We start from the raw sequence: 17430 nt of genomic DNA, 5'->3' as shown, positions 1-17430 counted from the left end.
ATGGTCTTTGTTGAATTCTTACTGTGTATGGAGCACTGTACTAAGCGCTTGGGAGAGTACGCTATAATAAATTAAGTAGACAAGCAGCATGGCTTAGTGGAAAGAGCGTGGGCTTGGAAGTCAGAGGACATGTGTTCTAACCTCAGTTCCTCCACTTGTCTGCTGTGTGACCTTGGGCAAGCCACTTAACTTCTCTGTGCCTTAGTTACCTCATCTGTAAAATGGGGATTAAGACTGTGAGCCCCATGTGGGACAACCTGATTACCTTGTATCTACCCCAGTGCTTAGAAGAATGCTTGGCACAGAGTAAGCGCTTAACAAATACCATAAAAAAGGAGCTGACAGACTAGCGGAGGAGACAGACATTGAAATAAATTACAGTTGGACATGTACATAAGTACTGTGGGGCTGGGGAAGGGGTGAATATCAAATGATTAAGGGGAACAAGATCATTATTTCAGAAGATTTTGGAAATTAAGGGAAGATTTCACCCTTGGATTGGCTTCGTCAGCAGCAAAGATGGGCTGATGATAAATGATGCCGGTGGAATCAAACAGAGATGGAAGGAATACACTCAGGAACTATACCAGAAAGATAGCAATGTACAAGAAGTATTTGAAGAAGTTGCTTTTGAATTAGAGCCACTCATCATGGAAAGTGAAGTTAGAGCAGCTTTACGCTGTCTTGCCAAAAAATAAGGCATCTGGCTTTGATAGGCTTCCTATTGAGATGTTTCAGGCAGCTGGAGAGGAATCGGTTAAAGTTCTTACTAAATTATGTCAACAGGTATGGCTAACCGCTCAATGGCCATCTGATTGGAAAAGATCAGTTTATGTTCCAGTACCGAAGAAAGGAGATACAACTAAATGCAACAATTATCGGACTATTTCCTTGATCTCACACGCCAGCATGGTACGGCTAAAAGTTATACAGCATCGAATGGAGACCAACATGGAAGGTGAATTGCCCGATATTGAAGCAGGATTCTGGAAAGGACGAGGGACGTGAGATATTACTGCTGATGTCTGTTGGATTATTGAAAGAGCAAGAGACAATCAGAAGGAAGTCAGCATGTGCTTTATTGATTATAGTAAGGCCTTTGATTGTGTGGATCAAGAGAAACTCTGGAGCACATGAAGGAAAATGGGTATGCCAAACCATTTAATTACATTAATAAGGAACCTGTGTGCAGAACAGGAGGCTACAATAAGAACAGAATATGGAGAAACAGATTGGTTTCCCATTAGTAAGAGTGTAAGACAAGGATGTATCTTATCGCCTTACCTATTCATCCTTTATAATGAATACATAATGAGAGAAGCCGGATTGGATGAAGATGAACGTGGAGTACAGACTGGAGGAAGGAATTTAAACAACCTTCATTATGCTGATGATACTACCCTACTAGCAGAAAGTGAAGAAGATTTGAAGGGATTATTATTACCAGATAAGGAACAGAGCAAAACGATGGGCCTACATTTGAATGTCAAGAAAACAAAGATCATGACAACTGGACGTTTTAACACATCTGTAGTGGATGGAGACATTATTGAAATAGTTGACAATTTTTCTCTCCTGGGATTGATAATCAATAATAAAGGAACTAGTAGTCACGAAATATGCCCAAGATTAATGTTAGGAAGACTTACTATGAACATCCTGGAAAAAGTAATGAAATATGCTGATGTAACAATTGCCACGAAAACTCAAATGTCAATTCTAAGGTGTTTCCAGTGACAACGTATGGATCCAAAAGCTGGACAGTGAAAGAACAGGATAGAAAGAGCATCAGTTCTTTTGAAATGTGGTGTTAGAAAAGGCTTTTGCGAATACCGTGGACTGCCCAGAAAACAAACAAATGGATTTTGGAGCAAATTACACCAAAGTGGTCTTTGGAAGGCCAAATGACTCGACTTAGATTAGCATATTTTGGACACATAATCAGGAGGACTAATTCTCTGGATAAGACACTAATTTCTAGGAAAAGTCCAAGGAAAATGTGGAAGAGGCAGACCACCAGCTAGATGGATAGAGACCATAACAACGATAATGGAAGAACCATTAGAAAGGTCGCAGATTATGGCAGAGGACAGAACGTTTTGGAGAAAGTATATCCATGGAGTCGCTATGAATAGGGAATGACTCAACAGCACTTAATAATAATAATGCTAAGGATACTGGCTTGCGAGACAGGGAAGATGGTTCGGTTGTCTTCAGTTATGGGAAAGTCTTGGGGCAGATACGGTTTGGGTGGGAAGATGAGGAGTTTGGTTTTAGACTTGTTGGGACATTCAAGAAAAGATGTCCTGAAGGCAGGAGGAAATGCTAGACTGCAGAGAAGGAAACAGGTCAGGGCTGGAGAAAGTAGATATGGGAATCATCCACATAGAGATGGTAGTTGAAGCTGTGGGAGCAAATGAATTCTCCAAGGGAGTGCGTGCAGATGGAGAATAGAAGAGAACCCAGAAATGAGCCCTGAAGGTGGGGGACTGAAGACCTGAAGGTGGGGGACAAAAGAGGAGGCTGTGAAAGAGACTGAGACAGAGTGGCCAGAGAGTTAGGAGGAGAACTAGAAGAGGACAGTGTCAATGCAGTCAAGGTTAGATAGTGTTTCCAGGAAAAGTGGGTGGTACAATGATGAAGGCAGAAGAGAAGTCAAGGAAGATTAGAATGGAGTACAGGTCATTGGATGGAATACCGGTCCTGGAAGGTAGGTCATGGGTGACCTTAGAGAGGCCAGTTTCAAAAACCACCAGTGATGTTTACTGAGTACTTAATATGTGCAGAGCACTGTTCTAAGGGCTCAGGAGAGAACAATACAGTGGAGTAGATAGATACAATCTCCACTTTCAAGGAGCATACAATCTATCAATCATTCAGTTACTGTGTGTATAGCACTGTACTAAGAGCTTGGGAGAGTACAATACGACAGAGTTGGTAGCCATGTTCCCTGCCCACAAAGACCTTACAATCTAGAAGTGGAGATTTCTCCTAGGAATTTGATCACTATGTTTTAAGCTCCTTGAGGACAGGGATGATGTCTATTTTATGTTCCTAAGTGTCTAGTACAGTGCTCTATAGAGTAGGTACTCGATAAATACTGAGGGTGATGAGGATAATGACGATGATAATGGTGGTGATGACGATGATGAAAAGGGACAGGTAGACCCTATATACCTTATTTCCATCCATACTTTACATATTTGAAATTATTCTGTATGTCATCAAAGAAATATGGTCACATTATTCTTCCAGATGGACAGGATGAATTTTATTTCGAGGGTTTTTTATTTCAGAGGACCCAGTTGTGTCCATCATCAAGGTTGATAGTCTGTCAATCTGGGAGAATAATGCCACTGGAGTCTTGGGATGGTACAACAGAGTGGCTCGGTGGAAAGAGCCCGGGCTTGAGAGTCAGATCATGGGTTCTAATCGCGGCTCCACCACTTGTCAACTGTGTGACTTTAGGAAAGTCACTTAACTTCTCTGAGCCTCAGTTACCTCATCTGTAAAATGGGGATTAAGACTGTGAGCCCCACAGGGGACAACCTGATCACCTTGTATGCCCCCCAGCACTTAGAACAGTGCTTCAATAGTAAGCGCTTAACAAATGCCATCATTACTATTATTATTATTATTATTATTACAGAAATACATGAGAAATGTCTTTTCAAAGGAATAAAAAATTAAAAATCACTTCCTTTTTTCTCTCTCATATAAGGTCTGCACCCACATTTTTATGTTTCAAGAAACTGAAAAGTTCAAAACTATGTAACAATAGTAACTGTGATATTTGTTATGGACTATGTGCCAAACACTGTACTAAGCACTGGGGTAGATGCAAGATAATCAAGTGGGACACAGTCCCTGTCCCACAGAGTGCTCACAGACTAAGTAGGAAGGAAAATAGGTATGTAGTCCCTGTCAGTTGTATTATTAACTTAAGTTCTCGCAGAATTTAGTCCATTAACAGTATTAGTTTAGAAGCAGCATGGCCCAGTGGCAAGAGCAGAGGCTTGGGAGCACAGGCTTGGGAGTCAGAGGTCATGGGTTCTAATCCCGGCTCCACCACTTGTCAGCTGAGTGACTTTGGCGAGTCACTTAACTTCTCTGTGCCTCAGTTGTCTCATCTGTAAAATGGGGATTTAGACTGTGAGCCACACATGGAGGAACCTGATGACTTTGTATCTATCCCAGCACTCAGAACAGTGCTAGGCACATAGTGAGCACTTAACAAATACCATTATTATTATTATTGACATTATTATTTTATAACATTGGCTTTAAGGCACTCAATCACCTTGGCCCCTCCTCTCTTACCTCTCTGATTTCTTAGTACAATCAGACCATGCATTTTGCTCCTCTAATGCCAACCTACTCAGTTAACTCAACTTCACTATCTTGCCACCAAACCCTTGCCCATATTCTCCCTCTGGCCTAGAATTCCCCCCCACCCCACCCACTTCATATACAACAGACCATCACTCTTTCTACCTTCAAAACCATCCTAAAAATCACATGCTCCCAAGAGGTCTTCCCTGACTAAGCTCTCATTCCCCTACTTGTTCTCCCTTCTCTGTTGACAACAGACATGGATCCACACCCTTTAAACACTTGATATTCACCCCCCCCACCCCCCCAGCACTTATGTATATATCTATCATTTATTTTAATATCTGCTTCCCTCTCTAGATCATAGGCTCCTTGAGTTCAGGGAACGTGTCTACCAACTCTGTTCCATTGTACACGCATTGTACATGCAGCGTGGCTCCGTGGAAAGAGCACGGGCTTGGGAGTCATGGGTTCTAATCCCCGCTCCGCCAATTGTCATATGTGTGACTTTGGGCAAGTCACTTAACTTCTCCGGGCCTCAGTTACCTCATCTGCAAAATGGGGATTAAGGCTATGAGCCCCACGTGGGACAACCTGATCACCTTGTATCCCCCCCAGAACTTAGAACAGTGCTTTGCACATAGTAAGTGCTTAACAAATGCCACCATTATTATTATTATTACTCTCCCAAGAGCTTAATACAGAGCTCTGCACACAGCAGAGAGTCAATAAGTACCATAGATTGATGACATGATGGCTTGGAGAGTTCTGGGTTTGGAGATAGTAGTCGTAAACAGGGAGGATGGAGGAATGTTTAGGCCCCAGCTTTAAGGGTCTCATGAGGTCGTGATGTGACCCTCCATGCAGAATCAATCAATCAATCAATCAATCATATTTATTGAACGCTTACTGTGTGCAGAGCACTGTACTAAGAGCTTGGGAAGTCCAAGTTGGCAACATATAGAGACAGTCCCTACCCAACAGTGGGCTCACAGTCTAAAAGGGGGAGACAGAAAACAAAACCAAACATACTAACAAAATAAAATAAATAGAATAGAATAGAAATAGGAATAGAATAGAAGCACATGCACCATTGTCCAGCAGTGACACACAAAGCATGGCATGATTGCCTCACTGCCTCACAACAAACCTCTCCTTCCATCCTGGAACAAGTTCTCCCTGAAAATCTCCCAGACCATAGCTCTCCCCAGTTTCAAAATCCTTTGGGGAAATTCGGAAGTAAAATCGCACACATGCTTGCACACACGCACACACAGACACACACACACACACACACACCCCATCTCTTCAGGTGGTCCCAGGTACTTCAGGGGCAGTGTGGAACCAGGTAGGTCAGGGAGAGTGGGTTGCTTGGGAAACTTGGAGCCTTGGTGTGTCAGCACAGCCTGACTGGCAGCAATGGTGGCACCGCAGTGGTCCAGGCCCTGCAGCTCCAGTCACGGTAGAAGCAGTACCAGTATCAGTATCAGTACCGGTAGAGAAGCAGCGTGGCTCAGTGGAAAGAGCATGGGCTTTGGAATCAGAGGTCAGGGGTTCAAATCCCGGCTCCACCAATTGTCAGCTGTGTGACTTTGGGCAAGTCACTTAACTTCTCTGTGCCTCAGTTACCTCACCTGTAAAATGGGGACTAAGACTGTGAGCCCCCTGAGGGACAACCTGATCACCTTGTAACCTCCCCAGCGCTTAGAACAGTGCTTTGCACATAGTAAGCGCTTAATAAATGCCATTGTTATTATTATTATTACCACACGGCACAGCGGCTCCTGTGCCGGCCCCAGCCCACGCCCAAGGGGCTACAGCCAAGACAGTCATGATGTGAAGCCCTGTGTGGCCGTAGCCCGGGCACTCGGGGGAGCATGAAGCTGAAGGATGCCACACGGGCCCTGTGGCGGTGGCATATGGTGGCGGTGGCTGTGTGACTTTGGGCAAGTCACTTAACTTCTCTGTGCCTCAGTTACCTCATCTGTAAAATGGGGATCATCATCATCAATCGTATTTATTGAGTGCTTACTATGTGCAGAGCACTGTACTAAGCGCTTGGGAAGTACAAATTGGCAACATATAGAGACAGTCCCTTCCCAACAGTGGGCTCACAGTCTAAAAGGGGGAGACAGAGAACAAAACCAAACATACTAACATGATAAAATATATAGAATAGATATGTACAAGTAAAATAAATAAATAATTAAATAAATAAATAGAGTAATAAATATGTACAAACATATATCCATATATACAGGTGCTGTGGGGAAGAAAACTGGGCCCCCTGTGGGACAACCTAATCACCTTGTAACCTCCCCAGCGCATAGAACATTGCTTTGCACATAGTAAGCGCTTAATAATAAATGCTATTATTATTATTAAAGGAAGGTGGGGGCAGAAAGGTGGTGGTGGAAGCATGGACAACAGTGGCTTTAATGGGGCTTCCTGTTCGATGTAATGTAATGGTGGGGCTGGGCTTCTGAACCCTCACTGGTTTTCTCAAACCCAAGTCCTGAGGCTTAAGCCACATGGCGCCTTGCGGCAAACCAGCCCTATTGGTAGGTTCATTCATTCATTCATTCAATTGTCTTTATTCAGCACTTACTGTGTGAAGAGCACTGTACTAAATGCTTGTGAAGTACAAGTCGGCAACTTATAGAGACGGTCCCTACCCAACAACGGGCTCTCAGTCTAGAAGGGGGAGACAGACAACAAAACCAAACTTGTGGACAGGTGTCAAGTCGTCAGAATAAATAGAATTATAGCTATATGTGGATCATTAACAAAATAAATAGAGTAGTAAATATGGACAAGTAAAATAAATAGAGTAGTAAATCAGTACAAATATATACAAGTGCAGTGGGGAGGGGAAGGAGGTAGGGCGGAGGGGATGGGGAGGAGGAGAGGAAAAAGGGGGTTCAGTCTAGGAAGGTCTCCTGGAGGAGGTGAGCTCTCAGTAGGGCTTTGAAGGGAGGAAGAGAGCTAGTTTGGTGGATGTGTGGAGGGAGGGCATTCCAGGCCAGGGGAAGGATGTGGGCCGGGGGTCGACGGCAGGACAGGTGGGAATGAGGCACAGTGAGGAGGTTAGCAGCAGAGGAGCAGAGGGTGCGGACTGAACTGTAGAAGGAAAGAAGGGAGGTGAGGTAGAAGGGGCTGAGGTGATGGAGAGCCAGACTGTGAGCCCACTGCTGGGTAGGGAGTGTCTCTATATGTCGCCATCTTGTACTTCCCAAGCGCTTAGTACAATGCTCTGCACACAGTAAGCGCTCAATAAATACGATTGATTGATTGATTGAATATATGTATATATGTATGTGTATATATATATATTGATTGTATATATGTATATATGTTTGTACATATTTATTACTCTATTTTATTTGTACATATCTATTCTATTTATTTTATTTTGTTGGTATGTTTGGTTTTGTTCTCTGTCTCCCCCTTTTAGACTGTGAGCCCACTGTTGGGTAGGGACTGTCTCTATATGTTGCCAATTTGTACTTCCCAAGCGCTTAGTACAGTGCTCTGCACACAGTAAGCGCTCAATAAATATGATTGATGATGATGATGATGATGAAGCCAAGAGTGAGGCGTTTTTGCTTGACTGGCTCCTTGTGGTTTGGGTTTTTTTCATGACCCTGTCTTTAGGGAAGCAGCGTGGCCTTGTGGATAGAGCATGGGCCCGGGAGTCAGAAGGACCTGGGTTCTAATTCTGGCTCTGCCATGTGATGCTGTGTGACAGTGGGCAGGTCAGTTAACTTCTCTGAGCCTCAGTTACCTCATCTGTAAAATGGGGATTAAGGCTGGAGTCCTATGTGGAACAGGGACTGTGTCCAACATGATTTACTTGTATCAACCCCAGCTCTTAGTAATAATAATAATAATAATGATGATGATGGCATTTATTAAGTGCTTACTATGTGCAAAGCACTGTTCTAAGCGCTGGGGAGGTGACAAGGTGATCAGGTTGCCCCCCGGGGGGCTCACAGTTTTAATTCCCATTTTACAGATGAGGGAACTGAGGCCCAGAGAAGTGAAGTGACTTGCTCAAAGTCACACAGCTGACAGTTGGCAGAGCCAAGATTTGAACCCATGACCTCTGACTCCAAAGCCCGGGCTCTTTCCACTGAGCCACGCTGCCTGGAACAAAGTAAGTGCTTAATGAATACCATTATTATTATTATTATTATTATTAATAACGTTAGGTGAATAGTATTAGGCTTGCTTCATGTGGATTCAGGATAACAATGGTACTTTCTACTAAAACCTCCTCTCCAACAAGTTCACTAACTCTGCACAAATGTGTCCACAGAGAATATTTTACAATGTGGATAGAGGAAAATTCTAGGTGACAAATGAACCTTTCAACTCTGAATATGGGGTGCTGTGAGATTGTCTGAAATGTTGAAACAAAAATATTGGACATTGCCTAACCTGAGAATATCAAGTTACTGCATGGACATAAAGTACCATGAAAATCTTGGAGAATTGTCAAATTAAAGAAAAGTTTATTAGAAATGCTTTTTATATGGGAATGCTGTTATTAAAATGGTCAAAATCAAGTGAACCTTTGTTCTATTCATTTTTTAAATATTTGCTTTTTATTTCTATTTGCTTACTGCCTATAGAGCATCTGGGAAAGTAAAATGCAATGGACTAGGTATACACAAGCCCTACCCCAAAAGTGCTTGCAGACTAGAGTGGGAGACACACTTTAAATATACTCCTTTAAATGGTATTTGTTAAGTGCTTACTATGTGCCAGACACTGGGATAGTTACAAGCTAAACAGATTGGATACAGTCCCTGTCCCACATGGGGCTCACAGCCTTAATCCCCATTTTACAGATGAGGTAACTGAGGCACAGAAAAGTTAAGTGACTTGCTCAAGGTCATACAGCAGTGGAGTAAAGATTAGAACTCAGGTCCGATGACTCCCAGGGCCATGCTCTCTCCACTCGGCCATGCTGCTTTTCATATTTCAGATGGATAGGTTCAGTTTCCCAAAAGATAAATGCTGATTTTCCAACAAAAATTGGTATCAGCAATCCAGCTTTTATGCACGCTCACGGATACGATAAGCCAGATGCTCTGGAAGGAAACAGATTTGGAATGCTAATAACAGATGAACCATAGACAAAAGCTCAGGTTCCTCACGTTGCTCCATTTCTTGAGCAACAGGGGATACGATTGGGAATGGTACTGTCTTAATGGGGAAACTAATTTTGCTTAGAAAGATGGTTCTGTTTAAGCATGCTGATCTGTTCAGTTGCAGCTGTGTATATTTCCAAGAGAAGACTGTGAAATGGTTAGTTGTCACAGTGTCTTAAATTCTGACTAGTGGGCAGATCGAATCTCCGTTGGAGTGAAATAGCAATAATGAGGGTGGTATTTGTTAAGCACTACTATGTGCCAAACACTGTACTAAGCACTGCAGAAGGTACAAGTTACTCAACTCAGACACAGTCTCTGTCCTATACAGGGCTCACAGTCTAGAGAAGCAGCGTGGCTCAATGAAAAGAGCCCAGGCTTTGGAGTCAGAGGTCATGGGTTCAAATCCTGGCTCCACCAGTTGTCAGCTGTGTGACTTTGGGCAAGTCACTTAACTTCTCTGTGCCTCAGTGACCTCATCTGTAAAATGGGGATTAAGACTGTGAGCTCCCCGGGGGACAACCTGATCACCTTGTAACCTCCCCAGTGCTTAGAACAGTGCTTTGCACATAGTAAGTGCTTAATAAATGCCATTATTATTATTATTATTATTATTATTAAGAAGGAGGGAGAACATGTAATGAATTCACATTTTACAGATGAGGAAACTGACTCTCAGAGAAGTTAATAATAATAATAATAAAATAATAATAATAATAACAATAATAATAACAGTGGTACTTGTTAAGTGCTTACTATGTGCCAAGACTTTTCTTGGGGCTGGGGTTAATCAGGTTGGACACAGTCCCTGTCCCACATGGGGCTCACACTATTAATCCCCATTTTACAGATGAGGTAACTGAGGCCCAGAGAAGTGAAGTGGCTTGCCCAAGGCCACACAACAGACATATGGAAGATCTGGGATTAAAACCCGGGTCCTTCTGATTCCCAGGCCCAAACGCTACACACAAAGCCATGTGACTTGTCCAAGGTCCCACAGCAGCAAGCAGCAGAACCAGGATTAGAATCCAGGTTAGTGCTCTTTCCAATAATCCATGATGCTTCTAACCTCCTCGTGGGACGGGATCATGACTTGTGCTTCTACTGCACTTCCCAACTTCTTACTGCAGTGCACTGCATTCAGTAGCCATCCAATAAATATCATGACTCATTATCAGTGCTTCTACTACTGCTGCGGATTGCTAGCCCCCAAAGAGGAGTGTCGAGTCTTCTGAGGGGTGGCAAGAGGAAGAGAAAGCAGAGTCCTTGCACAGAGGGGTTTGAGCACAAGACGAAGTGTTGAGGCAGCAGAGGGAGAGATCGATAAAGGAGGGAGGAAAGGAAGACACTAAGGAAAGAATCAACAAATGGTATCGAATTTTCTGTAGCTCTCTGACCTCTTAAATGTTCAATCTGTGTGCTGATCGGAATGCTTTGACCACCCACACCCCCTTTCTTTCTCCCTCATCCATCCATCCATTTACAGCCTCTTTACCCTGGAGAGCACTTTGCTGGTTGACAATCCAGGATTTTAAAGTGGCCTGACCTGAAACTCCCTGTCAGAGCACACTCCTGATAGAGGGACCAGTCAGAGCTGATTTTGCTATTAATCCACCGATGCTCACATGTTCTCAAATCCCTGTTTTTTTTTCATCTTCTAGATGGTGATTATGGATGCAGAAAGGGCTTCTTGGGGCCAGTTATGGAAGAGACCGTCCTCCTTTGGATATTGCTCGTGAGTTAAAAAATGCATATTAAGTCTTTTCCTTTCCATGGATACTTAGTTTACATGGCTGAGGCTGTTCTAGAAATCACTTTTTGCAGCCAAGTAGCTGCTTTCTCTCTTTGCCAGAGCCGTCTGCAATTCTATCCCAGACATGTATAAATCCAAGACCAATAAAATAGGAGTCAACCCAACCTCGGCCCCAGGTAGCTAATTCTGAAAATTGAGTTTCATGTGGGTTTTCAATCTCTATTTTGGCTTCCATTTTTCTTCACTCCTAGCGAACTGAATAGCAGGCTCCGTGGCATAGGTTTAGTCCATGATTTCGAGCAGGCCAGTATGGGTAATCAATCAATCAATCGTATTTATTGAGTGCTTACTGTGTGCAGTAAGCTTGGGAAGTACAAGTTGTCAACATATAGGGACAGTCCCTACCCAAAAGTGGGATCACAGTCTAGAAGGGGGAGACAAACAACAAAACAAAACATATTAACAAAATAAAATAAATAGAATGGATATGTACAAGTAAAATAAATAAATAAATAAATATGTGCAAACATATATACATATATACAGGTGCTGTGGGGAAGGGAAGGAGGTAAGATGGGGGGTGGAGATGGGGATGAGGAGGAGAGGAAGGAGGGGGCTCAGTCTGGGAAGGCCTCCTGGAGGAGGTGAGCTCTCAGCAGGGCCTTGAAGGGAGGAAGAGAGCTAGCTTGGCAGATATTGGGAGGGAGGGCATTCCAGGCCCGGGGGATGACGTGGGCCGGGGGTCGATGGCGGGACAGGCGAGAACGAGGCCCCGTGAGGAGATTAGTGGCAAAGGAGTGGAGGGTGCGGGCTGGGCTGTAGAAGGAGAGAAGGGAGGTGAGGTAGGAGGGGGCGAGGTGATGGAGAGCCTTGAAGCCGAGGATGAGGAGTTTCTGCCTGATGCGCAGGTTGATTGGTAGCCACTGGAGATTTTTGAGGAGGGGAGTGACATGCCCAGAGCGTTTCTGGACAAAGACAATCCGGGCAGCAGCATGAAGTATGGATTGAAGTAGGGAGAGACACGAGGATGGGAGATCAGAGAGAAGGCTGATGCAGTAGTCCAGACGGGATAGGTTGAGAGCTTGAACGAGCAGGGTAGCAGTTTGGATGGAGAGGAAAGGGCGCATCTTGGCAATGTTGCGGAGCTGAGACCAGCAGGTTCTGGTGACAGCTTGGATGTGAGGGGTGAATGAGAGAGCGGAGTCGAGGATGACACCAAGGTTGTGGGCTTGTGAGACGGGAAGGATGGTAGTGCCGTCAACGGTGATGGGAAAGTCAGGGAGAGGGCAGGGTTTCGGAGGGAAGACAAGGAGTTCAGTCTTGGACATGTTGAGTTTTAGGTGGCAGGCAGACATCCAGATGGAGATGTCCTGAAGGCAGGAGGAGATGGAAGCCTGGAGGGAGGGGGGGAGAGCATGGGCAGAGATGTAGATTTGGGTGTCATCAGCATAGAGATGATAGTTGAAGCTGTGGGAGTGAATGAGGTCACCAAGGGAGTGAGTGTAGATCGAGAACAGAAGGGGACCAAGAACCGAACCTTGAGGAACCCCCACAGTAAGGGGACGGGAGGGGGAGGAGGATTCTGCAAAAGAGACTGAGAATGAACGACCGGAGAGATGAGGAGAACCAGGAGAGGACGGAGTCTGTGAAGCCAAGGTTGGATAGCGTGTTGAAGAGAAGGGGGTGGTCCACAGTGCTGAAGGCAGCTGAGAGGTCAAGGAGGATTAGGATAGAGTATGAGCCGTTGGATTTGGCAAGCAGGAGGTCATTGGTGACCTTTGAGAGGTAAGGTTTGGTTCCGGTTATCCGTCATTTGCCATCTGAACCACTAGATTGTAAACCCCTCTGTTAGATTGCAAAGCCAATCAATCAATCGCTCACTCAACCACTGGTATTTATTGAGTGCTTACTGTGTGCAGAGCACTGTACTAAGCATTTGGGAGAGTCCAATTCAATAGAGTTGTCAGACAGAATCCCTGCCCATGAGGAGCTTAGTTTCGTGGGAGGAGTTTTGTCCTTGGGCAGAAATTGTCTATCAGTCAATTAATCAATGGTATTTATTGAGCACTTACTGTGTGCGGAATACTGTACTAAGTGCTTAGGAGAGTATGCTACAAAAGAGTTTCCTAATAATAATAATAATAATAATACAATTGACTGACTGACAAATAATGGTAGCTTGTTAAGTGCTTACTAAGTGTCAGGCACTGTACTAACCACTGAGGCAAATATAAAATAATCGGGTTGGACACAAACCCTGGCCCACATGGGGCTTGCAGTCTTAATCCCCATTTCCCAGATGAGGTAACTGAGGCACAGAGGAGTTAAATGACTTGACCAGGGTCACACAGCAGACAAGTGGCAGAGCAGGGACTAGAACACAGATCATCTAGCTCCCAAGCCCATGTTCTTTCCACTAGGCCATTCCACTTCCCAGCCCTCTATGAGATTACAGTTTAGAGGGAGAAAAAATAGCCCCAAAAGAGGATTTGGGGGAGCAAGTAGACTGCTTGAGTGAGGCCATATTCTACTGTGGGTCAAGTAGATTTAGCCATGGAGACTCAGGTCCTATAGCCCTCTTGGTCCTCATCATATAATGATGATGATGATTATGGCATTTGTTAAATGCTTACTATGTGTCAAGCACTGTTTCGAGCGCTGGGGTAGATACATGGTAATCAGGTTGCCCCACATGGAGTTTACAGTCTTAATCCTCATCTTCATATGAGGTAACAGAGGCGCAGAGGAGTGAGAGAAGTGAAGTGACTTGCCCAAGGTCACACAGCAGACGTGTCATGGAGCTGGGATTAGAACCCACAACCTCTGTCTTCCACGCTTGCTGTTCATCATCATCAGCCATTCATCTTTCTCCCCTGTGGAGGGAAAGATCTGTGTGGCCCTCACATGAGTGCTTAGCATACAGTAAGTGCTCAGTAAAGCCACTGATAGATATATTGATTGAGCTATAGGATTTTCATCCAACTCAGGGCTTTGATATGCCCAGAACAAATTCATTTTGCATTTAATTTCCTACCAGCCACCATACTGTTAGGAGAGTTCTTATTTCATTTTGTTAGATTACATTTTCAATGCAGGCACTGTATACATTTTCTCTAGTGAATGCTATGAAATAATAAAGGATTTTAAAAAATTCTGACAGTAAAATGCAATTTCAAGGTGTGCCAGAGTTGTACTGTAAAATCTTACTGAGAAGCACTGTGGCTTACTGGAAAGCACACAGGCCTCTGGCATTTGTCTGCTGTGTGACCTTGGGCAATTCATTTAATTTCTCTGTGCCTCAGTTACCTCATCTGTAAAATGGGGATTAAGTCTGAGTTCTATGTGGGACAGGGACTGTGTCCAACCTGATTATCTCGTGCCTACCCTAGAGCTTAGTACAGTCTCTCAGAACAGTGCTTCAGCATTTAGAACAGTGATTTGCACATAGTAAGCGCTTAATAAATGCCATCATTATTATTAAGTGCTCAGTAAATACCATGGAAGATGATGATGAAGAAATACAGTAATATTAAGAGGCGTTATTATATTTCTAAGGAAGACAAAAACTCTTCTCTCCCTTAATGAAAACTGCCCATGGCTAGAAAATATTAATGGCTAAAATGTAAAATTCATACCCAAGAAAAAGAACCCTGATAATTGAAGATAACTGAATGAGTTCTGCCATGTTATGAAACCACAGTATTTACACAGATGAAGCTCAGCATGTATTTCAAACCAGGCTCAAGTCTTCTGTGTTTCCTGCTTTCTCATTCTTGGCAAAGTATGCAGTAGTAAAGGATTTATTAAGCACTTGCAATATGGGAAGCCCAATGCTTGTCTCCCTTCCAATGCAGCCCTTGCATAAAGAAGGGATGACTGGACACCACTATGTCAGGCCAGATGGGTTACTATTTACCCCCAAGAGCCAGAGACTATTTTTCTTGGGCGGGTAGGCTGAGGCTTTGGCTGGAGAGAGTAGAGACATAACGTCATATTCTCCCATTCCCTTATCGACAGTTTATTTTGATGTCGACCTTCCCCTCTAGACTGTGAATGCTCCTATCCACCCTACTGGACTGTACCCTCCCTAACATAGTGCTCAACACAAAGCGCTCAATAAATATGATTGATTGATTGATTGAATAAGTGCTCAGTAAATATGACTGATTGGTTGATTGTGGAAAATTCGCTGAACAGGATAGAGAAGTGCTTTTTAACTTCATTAAAAAATTAGCACATGCTAATGGGACTGCGTAATTTTGAGGGGCTGCTTTTTGTTGGGTCTGTAAGTGCCGATGGCTATTGGATTTTGTCAAACTCAGGAACGGTCACACTCCACAGAGACTTAAAAATAGTTGAAGTCATAACAGGGTCTTCTGCAAATGAGTTCTCAGATCAATCAATAGCATTTACAGAGGGCTAAATCAGTTAGTCCCCCTCTTAGGGTCGCACCTGGAGAGTTTCCAGTACTCTACCAGTCTCGGCTATGGGAGGAGAGTCAAGCAGAGGCCTACCATTCCATTCCTAGCTTGGGCAGTGACTAGTGAGTGGAAGGCAATCTGCTACAAGGCAAAACTCATCCTCCTGGGCAGCAGCGGCATGGGAGAGAGTCGAGGGCGGAGACTCGAGTTTACTGCGTGGAAGATGACAATAGTAAACCACTTCTGCACTTTTACCAAGGAAACTCTATGGGGACACTACCAGAACGATTGCAGATGGAGAGGGGGGCATTCCGGGAGAGATGTGTCCATGGTGTCGCTATGGATCGGAAACGACTCGACGGCATAAGGCAAGACGAATCAGTTAGTCAATCGATTGAGCACTTGCTGTGTGCTAAGTGCTTGAGAGAGTCCAATAAAACAATATAACAGGCATGTTCCCTGCCTACAACCTTACAGTCCAAAGTGGGAGAGTATGACAGACTTAGCAGACCTAATCTGGCCCACAAGGTGTTGACAATCTAGAGGATATTCAGGCCCGTGACTTCAGGCTGCACTCGCTAAACCTGCCAGTCATCCTACAGTTCATGCTGTTAACTGCTTGAGGACCCCAGGGGAAAACGTGGCTGTCTCAGTGCAAACCATCTACCGCTACTCCAAAGCCAACTCCACCTCATGTCTTCTGGCAGCGGATGAGTTTTCTCTCTACCATCGCAAAACTCTGCTTTTAAAGTTGTAAGAGAGTGGTAGGCTGGAGAGGCAGCAGTGCTATCCGAGAGCAGTTGCTGTGTCTGAGAGGACTTGCTGAGATATGGTGTTAGAAGGCCAGAAAATGAGACCTGTTCTATTTTTATGAATACAGATTTCTTTCTGTCTTTTCATCTGTTTGCCTGTCTCTCTACAAAATTGTCCTCCGTACTTGAAGAAGACATCTGTGACAGTGAAGTTCACCTAGAAGTGTGGGTGCGGCTGAGAAGGCCAATGTGGGATGGAGCCCCGGCCTCGGCCATAGAGAAGCAGTTTGGCGTAGCGGATAAAGCACGGGCCTGGGGAGTCAGAAGGTCATGGGTTCTAATCCCAGCTCTGCCACTTGTCTGCTGTGTGATCTTGGGCAAATGACTTCACTTCTCTGTGCCTCAGTTGCCTCATCTGAAAAATGGGGATTGAGACTGTGAACCCCACATGGGACAGGGATTGTGTCCAACTTGATTTGCTTGTATTCACCCCAGCGCTTAGTACAGGGTCTGGCACATAGCAAGTGCTTAACAAATACCATCATCATTATTATTATCATTATGGGCTTATAAAAAGTTGTCCTTTGTGTTGTTGCTGTTAATGGCTCCACAGATGGATCTCGCCAGTTGCATTTTGCTGCTGCACTGGGTTTGGGTGAGTCACACAATTTTTAGAAACATCTTTTCTAGTCCCCTTGCTCATCTAGCTCTCTTCCTCCCTTCAAGGCCCTACTGAGAGCTCACCTCCTCCAGGAGGCCTTCCCAGACTGAGCCCCCTCCTTCCTCTCCCTCTCCTCCCCGTCTTCATCCCCCCCGACCTTACCTCCTTCCCTTCCCCACAGCACCTGTATATATGTATATATGTTTGTACGTATTTATTACTCTATTTATTTATTTTACTTGTACATATCTATTCCATTTGTTTTATTTTGTTAATATGTTGTGTTTTGTTCTCTGTCTCCCCCTTCTAGACTGTGAGCCTACCGTTGGGTAGGGACCATCTCTATATGTTGCCA

The 17430-nt window shown here is 44.3% G+C and overlaps 1 non-coding gene across 1 annotated transcript; it reads left to right on the top strand.

The window, feature by feature from the left end:
• Positions 1-15675: 15675 nt before the first annotated feature.
• Positions 15676-15811, top strand: LOC119937107. The gene has a single exon (XR_005453924.1). It is a non-coding gene; the product is annotated as a small nucleolar RNA SNORA7 (small nucleolar RNA).
• The last annotated feature ends 1619 nt before the right edge of the window (positions 15812-17430 follow it).

This window comes from Tachyglossus aculeatus, chromosome 1 (genome assembly GCF_015852505.1).
Source record: "Tachyglossus aculeatus isolate mTacAcu1 chromosome 1, mTacAcu1.pri, whole genome shotgun sequence".
Taxonomy (NCBI): Eukaryota; Metazoa; Chordata; class Mammalia; order Monotremata; family Tachyglossidae; genus Tachyglossus; species Tachyglossus aculeatus.
Note: the sequence above shows the minus strand (reverse complement) of the source record. Positions and strands in the feature narration are given on the sequence as shown.